We start from the raw sequence: 15,767 nt of genomic DNA on the forward strand, positions 1-15,767 counted from the left end.
CCAGCTCTTCCGGGGGGACCCCGAGGCGTTCCCAGGCCAGCCGAGAGACATAGTCTCTCCAACGTGTCCTGGGTCTCCCCCGGGGTCTCCTCCCAGTGGGACGTGCCCGGAACACCTCCCCAGGGAGGCGCCCAGGGGGCATCCTAACCAGATGCCCGAGCCACCTCATCTGACTCCTCTCAATGCGGAGGAGCAGCGGTTCTACTCCGAGCCCCTCCCGGATGACTGAGCTTCTCACCCTATCTCTAAGGGAGAGCCCAGACACCCTGCGGAGGAAACCCATTTCGGCCGCTTGTATTCGCGATCTTGTTCTTTCGGTCACTACCCACAACTCGTGACCATAGGTGAGGATGGGAACGTAGATTGACCAGTAAGTAGAGAGCTTCGCCTTCTGGCTCAGCTCCCTCTTCACAACGACGGGTCGGTGCAGAGCCTGCAACACTGCAGGCACCGCACCGATCCGCCCGTCAATCTCCTGCTCCATTCGTCCGTCACTCGTGAACAAGACCCCGAGATACTTGAACTCCTCCTCTTGGGGAAGGATCTCATTCCCGACCCGGAGAGAGCATTCCACCCTTTTCCGGCTGAGAACCATAGTCTCGGATTTGGAGGTGCTGATTCTCATCCCAGCCGCTTCACACTCGGCTGCGAATCACTCCAGTGAGAGCTGAAGGTCACGGCCTGACGACGCTAACAGAACCACATCATCTGCAAAAAGCAGAGACCCGATTCTGAGGTCGCCAAATGGGACACCCTCAACGCCCTGGCTCCGCCTAGAAATTCTGTCCATAAAAGTTAGGAACAGAATCGGTGACAAAGGGCAGCCCTGACGGAGTCCAACTCTCACCGGAAACGTATCCGACTTACTGCCGGCAATGCGGACCAAACTCTGGCACCGGTCATACAGAGACCGAACGGCCCCTATCAAGGGGTCCGGCACTCCATATTCCTGGAGCACCCCCCACAGGACTCCACGAGGGACACGGTCGAACGCTTTCTCCAAGTCCACAAAACACATGTAGACTGGTTGGGCGAACTCCCATGCACCCTCCAGGATCCTGCCGAGGGTATAGAGCTGGTCCACTGTTCCACGGCCAGGACGAAAGCCACACTGCATCTCCTGAATCCGAGGCTCGATTATCCGACGGATCCTCCTCTCCAATACCCCCGAATAGACCTTACCAGGGAGGCTGAGGAGTGTGATACCCCTATAGTTGGAACACACCCTCCGGTCCCCCTTTTTAAAGAGGGGGACCACCACCCCAATCTGCCAGTCCAGAGGCACTGTCCCCGATGTCAACGCGATACTGCAGAGGCGTGTCAGCCAAGACAGCCCTACAACATCCAGAGCCTTGAGAAACTCAGGACGGACCTCATCCACCCCCGGGGCCTTGCCACCGAGGAGCTTTTTAACCACCTCTGCAACCTCAGCCCCAGAAATGGGAGGCCCTGTCTCCGAGCTCTCCGACTCTGCCTCTTCCGAGCACGTGTTGGTAGGATTGAGGAGTTCCTCGAAGTACTCCCCCCACCGACTCACAACATCCCTAGTTGAGGTCAGAAAAGCCCCGTCCCCACTGTAAACAGTGTTGACTGTGAGCCGCTCCCCCCCCCTGAGACGCCGGATGGTGGACCAGAATCTTTTCGAGGCCGTCCGGAAATCGTTCTCCATGGTCTCACCGAACTCCTCCCAGGCCCGAGTTTTTGCCTCACAACCGCCGAAGCTGTGGCCCGTCTGGCCCGTCGGTACCTATCAGCTTCTTCCAGGGTCCCACTGGCCAAAAAGGCCCGATAGGACTCCTTCTTCAGCTTGACGGCTTCCCTCACCACTGGTGTCCACCAGCAGGTTCGAGGGTTGCCGCCACGACAGGCACCGACCACCTTACGGCCACAACTCCGACCAGCTGCCTCGGCAATGGAGTCACGGAACATGGCCCATTCGGACTCAATGTCCCCCACCTCAAATATGGTTGAAGCTCTGCCGGAGGTGGGAGTTAAAGCTCCTTCTGACGGGGGATTCTGACAAACGCTCCCAGCAGACCCTCACAATACGTATGGGCCTGCCAGGTCTGATCAGCATCCTCCCCCACCAGCGGAGCCAACTCACCACCAGGTGGTGATCAGTTGACAGCTCCGCCCCTCTCTTCACCCGAGTGTCCAGGACATACGGCCGCAAGTCCGATGATACAACCACAAAGTCGATCATCGAACTGCGGCCAAGGGTGTCCTGGTGCCAAGTGCACATATGGACACCCTTATGCCTGAACATGGTGTTCGTTATGGACAGTCTATGACTGGCACAGAAGTCCAACAACATAACACCACTCTGATTCAGATCGGGGGGGCCGTTCCTCCCAATCACACCCCTCCAGGTCTCACTGTCATTGCCCACGTGAGCATTGAAGTCCCCCAGCAGAATGAGGGAGTCTCCGGTAGGAGCATTCTCCAGTGCCTCCCCCAGAGACTCCAAAAAGGGTAGGTACTCTGAACTGCTGTTTGGCGCATAGGCACAAACAACAGTCAGGACTCGTCCCCCCACCCAAGGCGGAGGGAGGCTACCCTCTCGTTCACTGGGGTAAACCCCAATGTACTGGCACACAGCCGGGGGGCAATAAGTATGCCCACACCTGCTCTGCGCCTCTCCCCACGGGCAACTCCAGAGTGGAAGAGAGTCCAACCCCTCTCAAGAGTACTGGTTCCAGATCCCAAGCCGTGCGTCGAGATGAGTCCGACTATATCTAACGGTCTGATGAAGTTTCAACAATAAACAACAAACTTTGTATTATGAGAAAGAACCAGACTCATTCTTCAGGAATCCGAAAATAAGCTCTATTTTACGAGTTATGCACGAATTCGGATTCTCCTATAAAACGAATTCCTTAACTCAAACCAAGTTAAGACTGCTTTGTCCTTCATATTTATTCATGTCTAATCAAGTTTCAATGATAAACAACGTTGTACTTTGTAGAATGAGAAAGAACTTCTTCAGCAATAAGCATCTCTCGACAAATGACGAAATAAAGATTTTGCTATAATATTAATTGCTATCAGCCTTACTTAAAACTGTTTGTCTTCCTTATTTATCCACTTCAAATCAAGTTTCAACAATTAAAAAAATTTTGTAGTTTGAGAAAGAACAACTTAATCTTGAGCAATCAGTATAAAAAGAGGGTAAGCAAAGGTGCGAATGTCAAACCATACATGATCAAAACAGGGAGCGGAGGTGTTTGGCTGAGACAAGGTGTGAATGTCCACCCATAATTAATGAAAAGCGGGCAACAAGTAGGTTCGAATGCCCAACCATACATCATCAAAAGCAGGAGTGGATATGTTCGGCTACAAGAAGGTTTGAACGTCTGACCATAGTTTGTAAAAAGCGGGTAAGAAAAGGTTCGAATGCCCGAACATACACCATCAAAGGAGGGAGCGGAGGTGTTCCGCTGTAAGAAGGTGTGAATGTCCGACCATAGTTGGTAAAAAACGGGTAAGAAAAGGTTAAAATACCCGACTGTACACAATCAGTAGCGGGTGCGGAGTTGTTCGGCTACTAAAAGGTGTGAAAGTCCGACCATGGTTTGTAAAAAGCGGGTAAGAAAAGGTGCGAATGCCCGAAAATGTATGATCAAAAGAGGGAGCGGAGGTGTTTGGCTGCAAGAAGGTGTGAATGTACACCCATAATTACTGAAAAATGGGTAAGAAAAGGTGCGAATGCCCAACTATACATAATCAGAAGCAGGAGTGGATGTGTTCGGCTCCAAGAAGGGTTGAATGTCTGACCATAGTTTGTAAAAAGCAGGTAAGAAAAGGTTTGACTGCCCGAACATACACCATCAAAAGAGGGAGCGGAGGTGTTCCGCTGTAAGAAGGTGTGAATGTCCGACCATAGTTGGTAAAAAGCGGGTAAGAAAAGGTTAAAATACCCGACTGTACACAATCAATAGCGGGAGCGGAGTTGTTCGGCTACTAAAAGATGTGAAAGTCCGACTATGGTTTGTAAAAAGCGGGTAAGAAAAGGTGCTAATGCCCGACAATGTATGATCAAAAGAGGGAGCGGAGGTGTTCGGCTGCAAGAAGGTCTGAATGTCCAACCATAATTTGTAAAAACCGGGAAGGAAAGGCTCGAAAGCCCGACTATACACCATCAAAAGCGGGAGCAGAGTGGTTCAGCTGCAAGAAGGTCTGAATGTCCATCAATAATTGCTTTAAAACATGAAAGAAAATTTTCGAATATCATCCGCACATGATCATAAGAAGGAGAGGAGGTGTTCAGCTGCAAGAAGGTGTGAATGTCCACCCATAATTCCTGAAAAATGGGTAAAAAAAGGTGCGAATGCCCAACCATACATTATCAAAAGCAGGTGTGAATGTCAGATCATAATTTGCAAAAAGCTGATGAGAAAGGGTGAGAATGCCCGACTATACACCATCAAATGCGGGAGCGGAGGTGTTCGGCTCTGAGTAAGTGTGAATGTCCGACCATAATTGCTGAAAAATGTGTTAGAAAAGGAAAGAATGCCGGACCATACATCATCAAAAGCGAGAGAGGTGGTGTTCGGCTGCAAAAAGGTGTAAATGTTCGACTAAAGTTTGTAAAAAGCGGGTAAGACATGGTGCGAATGCCTGACAAGGTATGATCAAAAGCAGGAGCGGAGGTGTTCAGCTGCAAGAAGGTCTAAATGTCCATCAATAATTGCTAGAAAACATGAAAGAAAATTTTCGAAAATCAAACCGCACATTCAATTCAATTCAATTCAATTTTATTTATATAGCGCCAGATTACAACAATTGTCATCTCAAGGCACTTAAGTAAGATAGTCCAATTCAAGCCAATTTGAATTCAATTCATTGTAATCATAATCCAATTAATTCATATAGAGCTAATTAAAAAAATTTATATCCTAGCTAAGGAAACCAACAGATTGCACCGAAATGTGTCTTCAGTCCAATCTCCCGTCCTGAGCGTGCCTGTGGCAACTGTGGAAAGGAACGACTCCCTTTTAACAGGAAGAAACCTCTGGCAGAACCAGACTCAGGAAGGGTGGCCATCCGCCTCGACCAGCTGGGGTTTGAGAAGACAGAAAACATGATCATAAGTGGGAGAGGAGGTGTTCAGCTGCAAGAAGGTGTGAATGTCCACCCATTATTCCTGACAAATGGGTAAAAAAAAGGTGCGAATGCCCAACCATACATCATCAAAAGCAGGAGTGGATGTGTTCGGCTACAAGAAGGTGTGAACGTCCAACCAAAGTTTGTAAAAAGCAGTTAAGAAAAGGTTTGAATATCCAACCAAACATAATCAAAAGCGGGAGCATAGCTTTTCGACTGCAAGTAGGTGTGAATGTCAGATCATAATTTGCAAAAAGCTGATGAGAAAGGGTGAGAATGTCCGACTGCACACCATCAAATGCGGGAGCGGAGTTGTTCGGCTGTGAGTAGGTGTGAATCTCCGACCGTAATTTCTGAAAAATGTGTTAGAAAAGGTAAGAATGCCGGTCCATACATCATCAAAAGCGAGAGAGGTGGTGTTCGGCTGCAAGTAGGTGTGAATGTCCAGCCATAATTACTCACAAACGGGTAAGAAAAGGTAGTATTGCCAGACCATACATGATCAAAACAGGGAGCGGAGGTGGTTCAGCTGCAAGAAGGTGTGAATGTCTCACTAAAGTTCAAATATATTAACAAAAGCGGGAGGAGAGGTCTTCGGATGAGAGTGGTTGAGAATTTCCAACCATAATCTATAAAATTCGGTGAAAAAAATGTGTGATAGAACACTAAAAGGTGGAGCGGAAGTGTTCGGCTGCAAGAAGGTGTGAATGTCCGACTATATTTGGTGAAAAGCAGGTGAAGCAAGGTCTGAATGCCCAACCTTACATCATCAAAAGCGAGATCAGAGGTGTTTGGCTGCAAGAAGGCCATAGTTTGCCAAAAGCGGGTAAGCTGCGAAAGACCAACTAAATATCAACAAAAGTGGGGGCGGAGGTCTTCGGATGCAACTGGGTGTGAACATCCCACCATACAAGTATGGTGGAGAGGAAGCTGTGAACAGCCGACCATAGTTTGCAAAAAGCGGGTGAGACAAGGATCAAAACAGGGAGCGGAGGTGTTTGGCTGTGACAAGGTGTGAATGTCCACCCAAAATTAATGAAAAGCGGGCAAAAAGTAGGTTTGAATGCCCAAGCATACATCATCAAAAGAAGGAGTGGATGTGTTCGGCTACAAGAAGGTTTCAATGTCCGAGCATAGTTTGTAAAAAGCGGGTAAGAAAAGGTTCGAATGCCCAAACATACACCATCAAAAGAGGGAGCGGAGGTGTTCCGCTGTAAGAAGGTGTGAATGTCCGACCATAGTTGGTAAAAAGTGGGTAAGAAAAGGTTAAAATACCCGACTGTACACAATCAATAGGGGGAGCGGAGTTGTTCGGCTACAAGAAGATGTGAAAGTCCAACCATGGTTTGTAAAAAGCTGGTAAGAAAAGGTTCGAATGCCCGAATATATACCATCAAAAGCGGAAGCGGAGGTGTTCGGCTGCAAGAAGGTGTGAACGTCCGACCAAAGTTTGTAAAAAGCAGTTAAGAAAAGGTTCGAATATCCAACCAAACATAATCAGAAGCGGGAGCAGAGCTGTTCGACTGCAAGTAGGTGTGAATGTCCAGCCATAATTACTCACAAAGGGGTAAGAAAAGGTAGTATTGCCAGACCATACATGATCAAAACAGGGAGCTGAGGTGGTTCAGCTGCAAGGTGTGAATGTCTGACTATAGTTTGTAAAAAGCGGGTAAGATAAGGTGCGAATGCCCGACAATGTATAATCAAAAGAGGGAGCAGAGGTTTTCGGCTACACGAAGGTTTGAATGTCCGACCATAGTTTGTAAAAAGCGGGTAAGAAAAGGTTCAAATGCCTGACTATACACCATCAAAAGCGGGAGCGGAGATGTTCCGCTGTAAGACGGTGTGAATGTCCGACCATAGTTGGTAAAAAGCGGGTAAGAAAAGTTTAAAATACCCGACTGTACACAATCAATAGCGGGAGCGGAGTTGTTCGGCTACAAGATGGTGTGAAAGTCCAACCATCGTTTGTAAAAAGCTGGTAAGAAAAGGTTCGAATGCCCGAATATAAACCATCAAAAGCGGATGCGGAGGTGTTCGGCTGCAAGAAGGTGTGAACGTCCGACCAAAGTTGGCAAAAAGCAGTAAAGAAAAGGTTCGAATATCCAAACATAATTAAAAGCGAGAGAGATTGTGTTCAGCTGCAAGTAGGTGTGAATATCCAGCCATAATTACTCACAAACGGGTAAGAAAATGTAGTATTGCCAGACCATACATGATCAAAACAGGGAGCGGAGGTGGTTGCAAAAAGGGGTGAATGTCCAACTAAAGTTCAAATATATTAACAAAAGCGGGAGGAGAGGTCTTCGGATTAGAGTGGTTGAAATTTCCAACCATAATCTATAAAATGAGGTGAAAAAAAAAGGTGTGTAGGAATGAATTTTATAGCAAAATCCGAAATCATGCATAACTCCGCATAAGGAACGTATTGCTCAACCAAAGGGATGCTTCTTTCTCATTCAGGGTAATATGAGGAACTTTATGCTTGATACATTTTAGACATGGATAACTATGAAGGACAAAGCAATTTTAACTTGGTTTGAGCAAAGCAATTCATTTTATAGGAAAATCCGAAATCGTGCAGGACTCATGAAAGTAAGCTTATTCTCGGATTCCTGATCCTCCAGTGTTGCTCTTTCCTATACTACAAAATACAGCCTTGTTCTTTGTTGAAATCGATATAGACATTGATAAATATGAAGGACAAAGCAGTTTCCACTTTGTTTGAGTGAAGGAATTAATTTTATAGCAAAATCCCAAATCAAGCAGAACGTATGAAAATAAGCGTGTTTTCGGATTCCTGATCCTTCAGTGTTGCTATTTCTTCTACTGCAAAATACAATGTTGTTCTTTGTTGAAGTCAATCTAGACATTGATAAATATGAAGGACAAAGCAGTTTTAACATAGTTTGTGTAAAGGGATTCATTTTATACATAAAATCCCAAATCATGCAGAACGTATGAAAATAAGCTTATTCTCGGATTCCTGTTCCTTCAAGTGTTGCTCTTTCTACTACTGCAAAATACAATGTTGTTCTTTGTTGAAGTAAATCTAGACATTGATAAATATGAAGGACAAAGCAGTTTTCACTTGGTTTGAGTGAAGGAATTCATTTTATACATAAAATCCCAAATCATGCAGAACGTATGAAAAGAAGCTTATTCTCGAATTCCTGATCCTTCAGTGTTGCTTTTTCTTCTACTGCAAAATACAATGTTGTTCTTTGTTGAAGTCGATCTAGACATTGATAAATATGAAGGACAAAGCAGTTTTAACTTGGTTTGAGTGAAGGAATTCATTTTATACATAAAATCCCAAATCATGCAGAACGTATGAAAATAAGCTTATTCTCGGATTACTGATCCTTCAGTGTTGCTATTTCTTCTACTGCAAAATCCAGTGTTGTTCTTTGTTGAAGTCAATCTAGACATTGATAAATATGAAGGACAAAGCAGTTTTAACATAGTTTGAGTGAAGGCATTCATTTATAGTAAAATCAATAATCGTGCAGAACTCATGAAAATAAGCTTATTCTCGGATTCCTAAAACTTTTGATTTGCTCTTTCTTTACTGAAAAGTACGATGTTGTTCTTTGTTGAAGTCGATCTAGACATTGATAAATATGAAGGACAAAGCAGTTTTCACTTGGTTTGAGTGAAGGATTTGCAGCTGAAAACCTCCCGCTCCCGCTTTTGATTGTGTATAGTCGGAATTTCGAGCCTTTTCTTACCCGGTTTTTAAAAATTATGGTTGGACATTCAGACATTGCAGCCGAAGACCTCCACTCCCTCTTTTGATCATATATTGTCGGGCATTCGCACCTTGTCTTACCCGCTTTTTACAAACTATAGTCAGACATTCACACCTTGCAGCTGAACCACCTCAGCTCCCTGTTTTGATCATGTATGGTCTGGCAATACTACCTTTTCTTACCCGTTTGTGAGTAATTATGGCTGGACATTCACACCTACTTGCAGTCGAACACCTCCGCTTCCGCTTTTGATGGTATATATTTGGGCATTCGAACATTTTCTTACCAGCTTTTTACAAACCATGGTTGGACTTTCACACATTCTTGTAGCCGAACAACTCCGCTCCCCCTATTGATTGTGTACAGTCGGGTATTTTAACCTTTTCTTACCCGTTTTTTACCAACTATGGTCGGACATTCACACCTTCTTACAGCGGAACACCTCCGCTCCCTCTTTTGATGGTGTATGTTTGGGCATTCGAACCTTTTCTTACCCGCTTTTTACAAACTATGCTCGGACATTCAAACCTTCTTGTAGCCGAACACATCCACTCCTGCTTTTGATGATGTATGGTTTGGCATTCAAACCTACTTGTTGCCCGCTTTTCATTAATTTTGGGTGGACATTCACACCTTGTCACAGCCAAACACTTCCGCTCCCTGTTTTGATCATGTATGGTTGGACATTCGCACCTTTTCTCACCCGCTTTTTTAAAACTATGGTCGGCTGTTCACAGCTTCCTCTCCACCATACTTGTATGGTGGGATATTCACACCCACTTGCATCCGAAGACCTTTTGTTGATATTTAGTCGGCCATTCGCAGCTTACCCGCTTTTGGCAAACTATGGCCTTCATGCAGCCAAACACCTCTGATCTCGCTTTTGATGATGTAAGGTTGGGCATTCAGACCTTGCTTCACCTGCTTTTCACCAAATATAGTCGGACATTCACACCTTCTTGCAGCCGAACACTTCCGCTCCACCTTTTAGTGTTCTATCACACCTTTTTTTTCACCGCATTTTATAGATTATGGTTGGAAATTCTCAACCACTCTCATCCGAAGACCTCTCCTCCCGCTTTTGTTAATATATTTGAACTTTAGTCGGACATTCACACCTTCTTGCAGCTGAACCACCTCCGCTCCCTGTTTTGATCATGTATGGTCTGGCAATACTACCTTTTCTTACCCGTTTGTTAGTAATTATGGCTGGACATTCACACCTACTTGCAGCCGAACACCACCTCTCCCGCTTTTGATGATGTATGGACCGGCATTCTTACCTTTTCTAACACATTTTTCAGCAATTATAGTCGGAGATTCACACTTACTCACAGCCGAACAACTCCGCTACCGCATTTGATGGTGTATAGTCGGGCATTCTCACCCTTTCTCATCAGCTTTTTGCAAATTATGATCTGACATTCACACCTGCTTTTGATAATGTATGGTTTGGCATTCGCACCTTTTCTTACCCATTTTTCAGTAATTATGGGTGGACATTCACACCTTCTTGCAGCTGAACACCTCCTCTCCCGCTATTGATTGTGTACAGTCGGGTATTTTAACCTTTTCTTACCCGCTTTTTACCAAATATGGTCGGACATTCACACCGTCTTACAGCGGAACACCTCTGCTCCCGCTTTTGATGGTGTATAGTCAGGCATTTGAACCTTTTCTTACCCGCTTTTTACAAACTATGGTCGGACATTCAAACCTTCTTGTAGCCGAAAACCTCCGCTCCCTCTTTTGATTATACATTGTTGGGCATTCGCACCTTATTTACAAACTATAGTCAGACATTCACACCTTGCAGCTGAGCCACCTCAGCTCCCTGTTTTGATAGTGTATGTTCGGGCATTCGAACCTATTCTTACCCCCTTTTTACAAACTATGCTCGGAGATTCACACCTACTCACAGCCGAACAACTCCGCTCCCGCATTTGATGATGTCTTGTCCGGCATTCTAGTCTCTTCTAACACATTTTTCAGCAATTATGGTTGGACATTCACACCTACTCACAGCCGAACACTTCCGCTCCCGCATTTGATGGTGTATAGCCGGGCATTCTCACCCTTTCTCATCAGCTTTTTGCAAATTATGATCTGACATTCACACCTACTTGCAGTCGAACAGCTCTGCTCCCGCTTTTGATTATGTTTGGTTGGATATTCGAACCTTTTCTTAACTGCTTTTTACAAACCGTGGTCGGACTTTCACACCTTCTTGTAGCCAAACAACTCCGCTACCCCTATTGATTGTGTACAGTCGGGTATTTTAACCTTTTCTTACCCGTTTTTTACCAACTATGGTCGGACATTTACACCTTCTTACAGCGGAACACCTCCGCTCCCTCTTTTGATGGTCTATGTTCGGGCATTCGAACCTTTTCTTACCCGCTTTTTACAAACTATGGTCGGACATTCAAACTTTCTTGTAGCCGAACACATCCACTCCTGCTTTTGATGATGTATGGTTGGGCATTTTCACCTTTTCTTACCCATTTTTCAGTAATTATGGGTGGACATTCACACCTTCTTGCAGCTGAACAACTCCTCTCCCAGTTATGATCATGTGCGGTTTGATATTCGAAAATTTTCTTTCATGTTTTAAAGCAATTATTGATGGACATTCAAATCTTCTTGTAGCCGAACACATCCACTCCTGCTTTTGATGATGTATGGTAACCTTTTCTTACCCGCTTTTTACAAACTATGGTCGGATATTCAAACCTACTTGTAGCCAAAACCCTCCGCTCCCTCTTTTGATCATACATTGTCGGGCATTCGCACCTTATCTTACCCGCTTTTTACAAACTATAGTCAGACATTCACACCTTGCAGCTGAACCACCTCCGCTCCCTGTTTTGATCATGTATGGTCTGGCAATACTACCTTTTCTTACCCGTTTGTGAGTAATTAATCCCAAAATATTGAGCATAAAATAAGTCTTTATGCTGATGATGTATTACTTTTCCTTCAGAACTCACAGACGTCTCTCAGTCACACGATCACACTCATAAATAAATTCTCAGCACTTTCTGACTACTCTATCAACTGGTCTAAGACCACAGTTCTGCCCATTAACTGTAGGGTCCATAATATACCTGCGATCACTTTACAGTCAGGAAATATTAGATATTTAGGCATAAACATTTCCTCCAGGCTCTCAGAGCTAACAAAGCTAAATTATTTGCAATTATTAAAGACAGTAGAGGACGATCTCTCGTTGGAAGTCCTTACCTATATCACTTATGGGGAGAGTTACATCCATTAAAATGATGATACTACCAAAAGTTAACTATTTGTTCTCAATGATCCCCATAAAACCATCTGCTACTTGGTTTAAGTCACTAGATTCATGCATCTCCAAATTTCTGTGGAAAAACAAACCACCACGTATTAGTTTAAAAACCCTACAGAAGACCAAGGACAGTGGTGGATTAGATTTACCTCATTTTCAGCACTATTCCTTAGACAATAGGTTACAATATATATCAAAATGGTTTAAACCTTGTTGTTGTCACAGTTCCCAGAGACGTTGTAATCGTTGAGGATTCTATATTCACCCCCTCATTAGAGGCACGTAATGCAGATTGATGACACTGAATCTTCTTCTCTGTTCATTGCTGGCATCATTCCCAGCATCGTAAGTGTTCGTGGCATTGTTAGCCTCTTCTTCTGGATCTTGATATCGAGAATCCTTTTGTATTTCTGGTTTGTCAGTCCTCTGTCTTCGTTCACCGGAGTCTTTGTCTTTTTGTCCTTGAGTTTGGTGATTTTTTCTTCTTTTGATGCCTTGACACAATGTGACAGGTGATACCACGTGGGAGATCCTGTAACTTGGATTGCTGTCCCTGTGCTGCGAAATGGCTGTGCTGCTCAAATGGTCTCTCCTTCATCATGGTTACATGCTGCCATTCCGACATCTCGCCATTCCGACATGGGTCTCCAATTGTCGGAATGGCGACACTTAATTTTTTATCAAACGTCCCACCATTCCGACACTTTTTTCCTCCTATGGTCGGAATGGCGGTATGTTTTTTGTTTTTTTTAACATACCGCCATTCCGACAGTTCCTTTTAATAGCCTATTTTTTACCCAAAACATTTTGCACTAATGATATGCCGGCGCAAATACGCCCTAAAGTTTGGCGCACAAGCTTTGCACATGCAGAGGCCACAGCCTCGCAAACAAACTTTAATAATCTATTATCAAAATCCCCTGAATTTCAAATGTAAAAATACAGATATTAATGTAACTCTGGCGAGACTGAAACTGATTAAGCAGAAATACAGTGTCAGTGAGCTGTCACAGCAGCCAGCTGGAGCGGAGCTCTCCACAGAGCCCATGCGTCTTTTGCACGCTGTCATCATATGCAAAAGTAATAATTGCAATTACAGATATCACGGCTACTGCACAGGACACAGTTGCGAGCACTCTGCCTTGCCTTGCCAATAGGAGAAGATAGAAATGACAGCATAGAACGTATAAAACACAACAAAATGCAGTAAAAACGTTTATTCATGTTATTCACGTGATTTATGAGTACTCACTCCAATTTTGGGAAGCGCGGATGGGTTTTGCGCATTTGGCACAAACAAACAGCCGCAACGGTTGTAGCTTTATACAGCCTGTTGATATCTTAAGGACCTAACTGGTCACACCTGGGACTAAATGTCATGTAGAGATTGTTTTTACATGACATTACAGCTGAACATATAGCTTTCATCCACAAACCAATGTGGGAGAGCCCGAAGACGCATGTGCCAGACGCACATAGGCATGCGTAAAACCAATTTTGACCACTTCATACTGTTTATTTGCTTTCTTTTAGTTAACTTTCGTTTCTTTTGGATTCTTGTGCGTGTTATGGAGCCGTTTTGGTCCATGTTTGTAAGCCTTTTTTTCCTGGATTAAATTTTCGGAAGTTGAAACAAGTGGCATTGGAGTGTGTGATTGAAAACCACCGCGGACTGCTTCTCCTCCTCCAGTTGCCGAGACTTTGTGTTTTTAATAACGCTTGTCTATAAACATGTGTTAAACATATAAATTGCATGAACAGAAAGAAGGGACTCACCTGTTGAGTAACACACATTTCCTTATACGGAAAGCCTTGTCGGAATGGTGGGACATTTGAACGTCAGAATAGCGGGATGTCGCAATGGTGGGATGTCGGAATGGTGGGACGTTTGCATGTCGGAATGGTGGTTTGTCGGAATGGTGGTATGTCGGAATGGTGGGATGTCGGAATAGCGGGATGTCGGAATGGCGGGATTTCGGAATGGGTGTTGCCACCCCCTTCATCATATACACAGTTATTTATACATCACCTTCCACCATGAAGCGTTGTCCCTTTTTGTTTCTCTCTTTGTTCTTAAAATGCTGTTATGCATGTCTAAACCAATCCATTAAATTAGATCATTTTGGCAGTAAAGCGATCTACAATGTGCTTGGTCACAAAGCTGCTCATCTGTGGTAAACAGCTCTTCAGAAAGGCATTCTTAAATTGATTTCACTAATTCTATGTAATAATTTTGTGATTTCCTACAAAACTACACTTCTTCTCCCATCTGTCTGAGTATTTAATATTGTCTGGGTCCCGTTAAAACATGTATTTTTCCCATCTAATTCCTTGTTTGCTTTAAAACAAGTATTCCCCATTTTCTATCCCTTCAGTAGCCAACCAGTTTGTATGGAGTACACTGGAGCAACTTGACTGATCAGTAAAACACTGCTTTTGTTGTCACCGCAAGGCTTCCCCCGTCGGTTGTTTCACTGAGACACTACTGAGTAACTATAACTCAACACAGTTTATACACATAACATTCATATACATACTAACAAACAAACAAACAATTATTTATCGCAATTTTCTCATCTCTGTTTGAACGTACACCCAGGTAAATATTCCTGTAGTCTTCTCATACCGACTATGGACCCATTCATTGTTTAACTTCACTGTTTTGCAAATCCTAATTGAATATTACACATTGACATTGAACTTTACTTGATAAGCAGGTCTTCATTGCATTCAGCAGCCTATATGTGAGCATCTATGTGTAAGCTGTTCTTCTTTGCATTTATCAGCAGCAAGCAATTCTTCATTGCACATGCATATGAAAATAGTAAAACAATTCCAATGCGTTAGCGAAACCTTCTATATCAGGAGTGTCCATCATGATGCTGGGAATAGAACCTCTTTCCTAGAATAGTTCAACCTTCATTACTCAACTGATCATAACTCCGCAATGAGCACATTTCAAAGTATCATTCCTCTACATATATTCAAAAATCTATGTGTAAATGTTTAATATTTCTTATATTTGTTGATGTCATTCTGTGTGCATGTGGCCTAAACCCAATCTCTGTGTGGCAGTTTTAATTTAAACAAGTTGAACTCTGCCTCTGATCATTTAAAAAAGGTGTGTACCAATATCAACCTTTCTCAGGTAATTACTGATCCTACAAAACCAAAGAGATCCTTCAAGGTTGTCCCTGATTGGCTCAATCTTAACAAATCAAAGGTAGAAAATCCGCAGTATCTGAACTTGGTGTTAGTTATCACTGCTCAATAGCCTGTATCAGAATTGCAAAAATGAAAACATTAGGTCCACGCTTGGTATCCAGATCCTGAAACATCTCCATGAGCAGGCTTTTTTTTAACTGATCTGTTGAATAGTTATATGACACTGTTAAAATCCCAGATGAAGATCTAGCACTTGACCATTTTTGTAAATCTTCTAATTCCATAGTTGATAAACACGCCCCTTTTAAAAAGTATAGAACTTAGAACAGGTCTATCCCTGGCTTTCGGCAGAACTGTCTTCTGTACTTTTTTTTCCCCTTGTCCTGTTCAGCATTATGTCAGAAGAATTGTAGTCTGAATACCTTTGATGCCAAACAGATTTG

The sequence above is a fragment of the Leuresthes tenuis genome, unplaced genomic scaffold (assembly GCF_036924035.1).
Source record: "Leuresthes tenuis unplaced genomic scaffold, fLeuTen1.0.hap1 SCAF_8, whole genome shotgun sequence".
Classification (NCBI taxonomy): domain Eukaryota; kingdom Metazoa; phylum Chordata; class Actinopteri; order Atheriniformes; family Atherinopsidae; genus Leuresthes; species Leuresthes tenuis.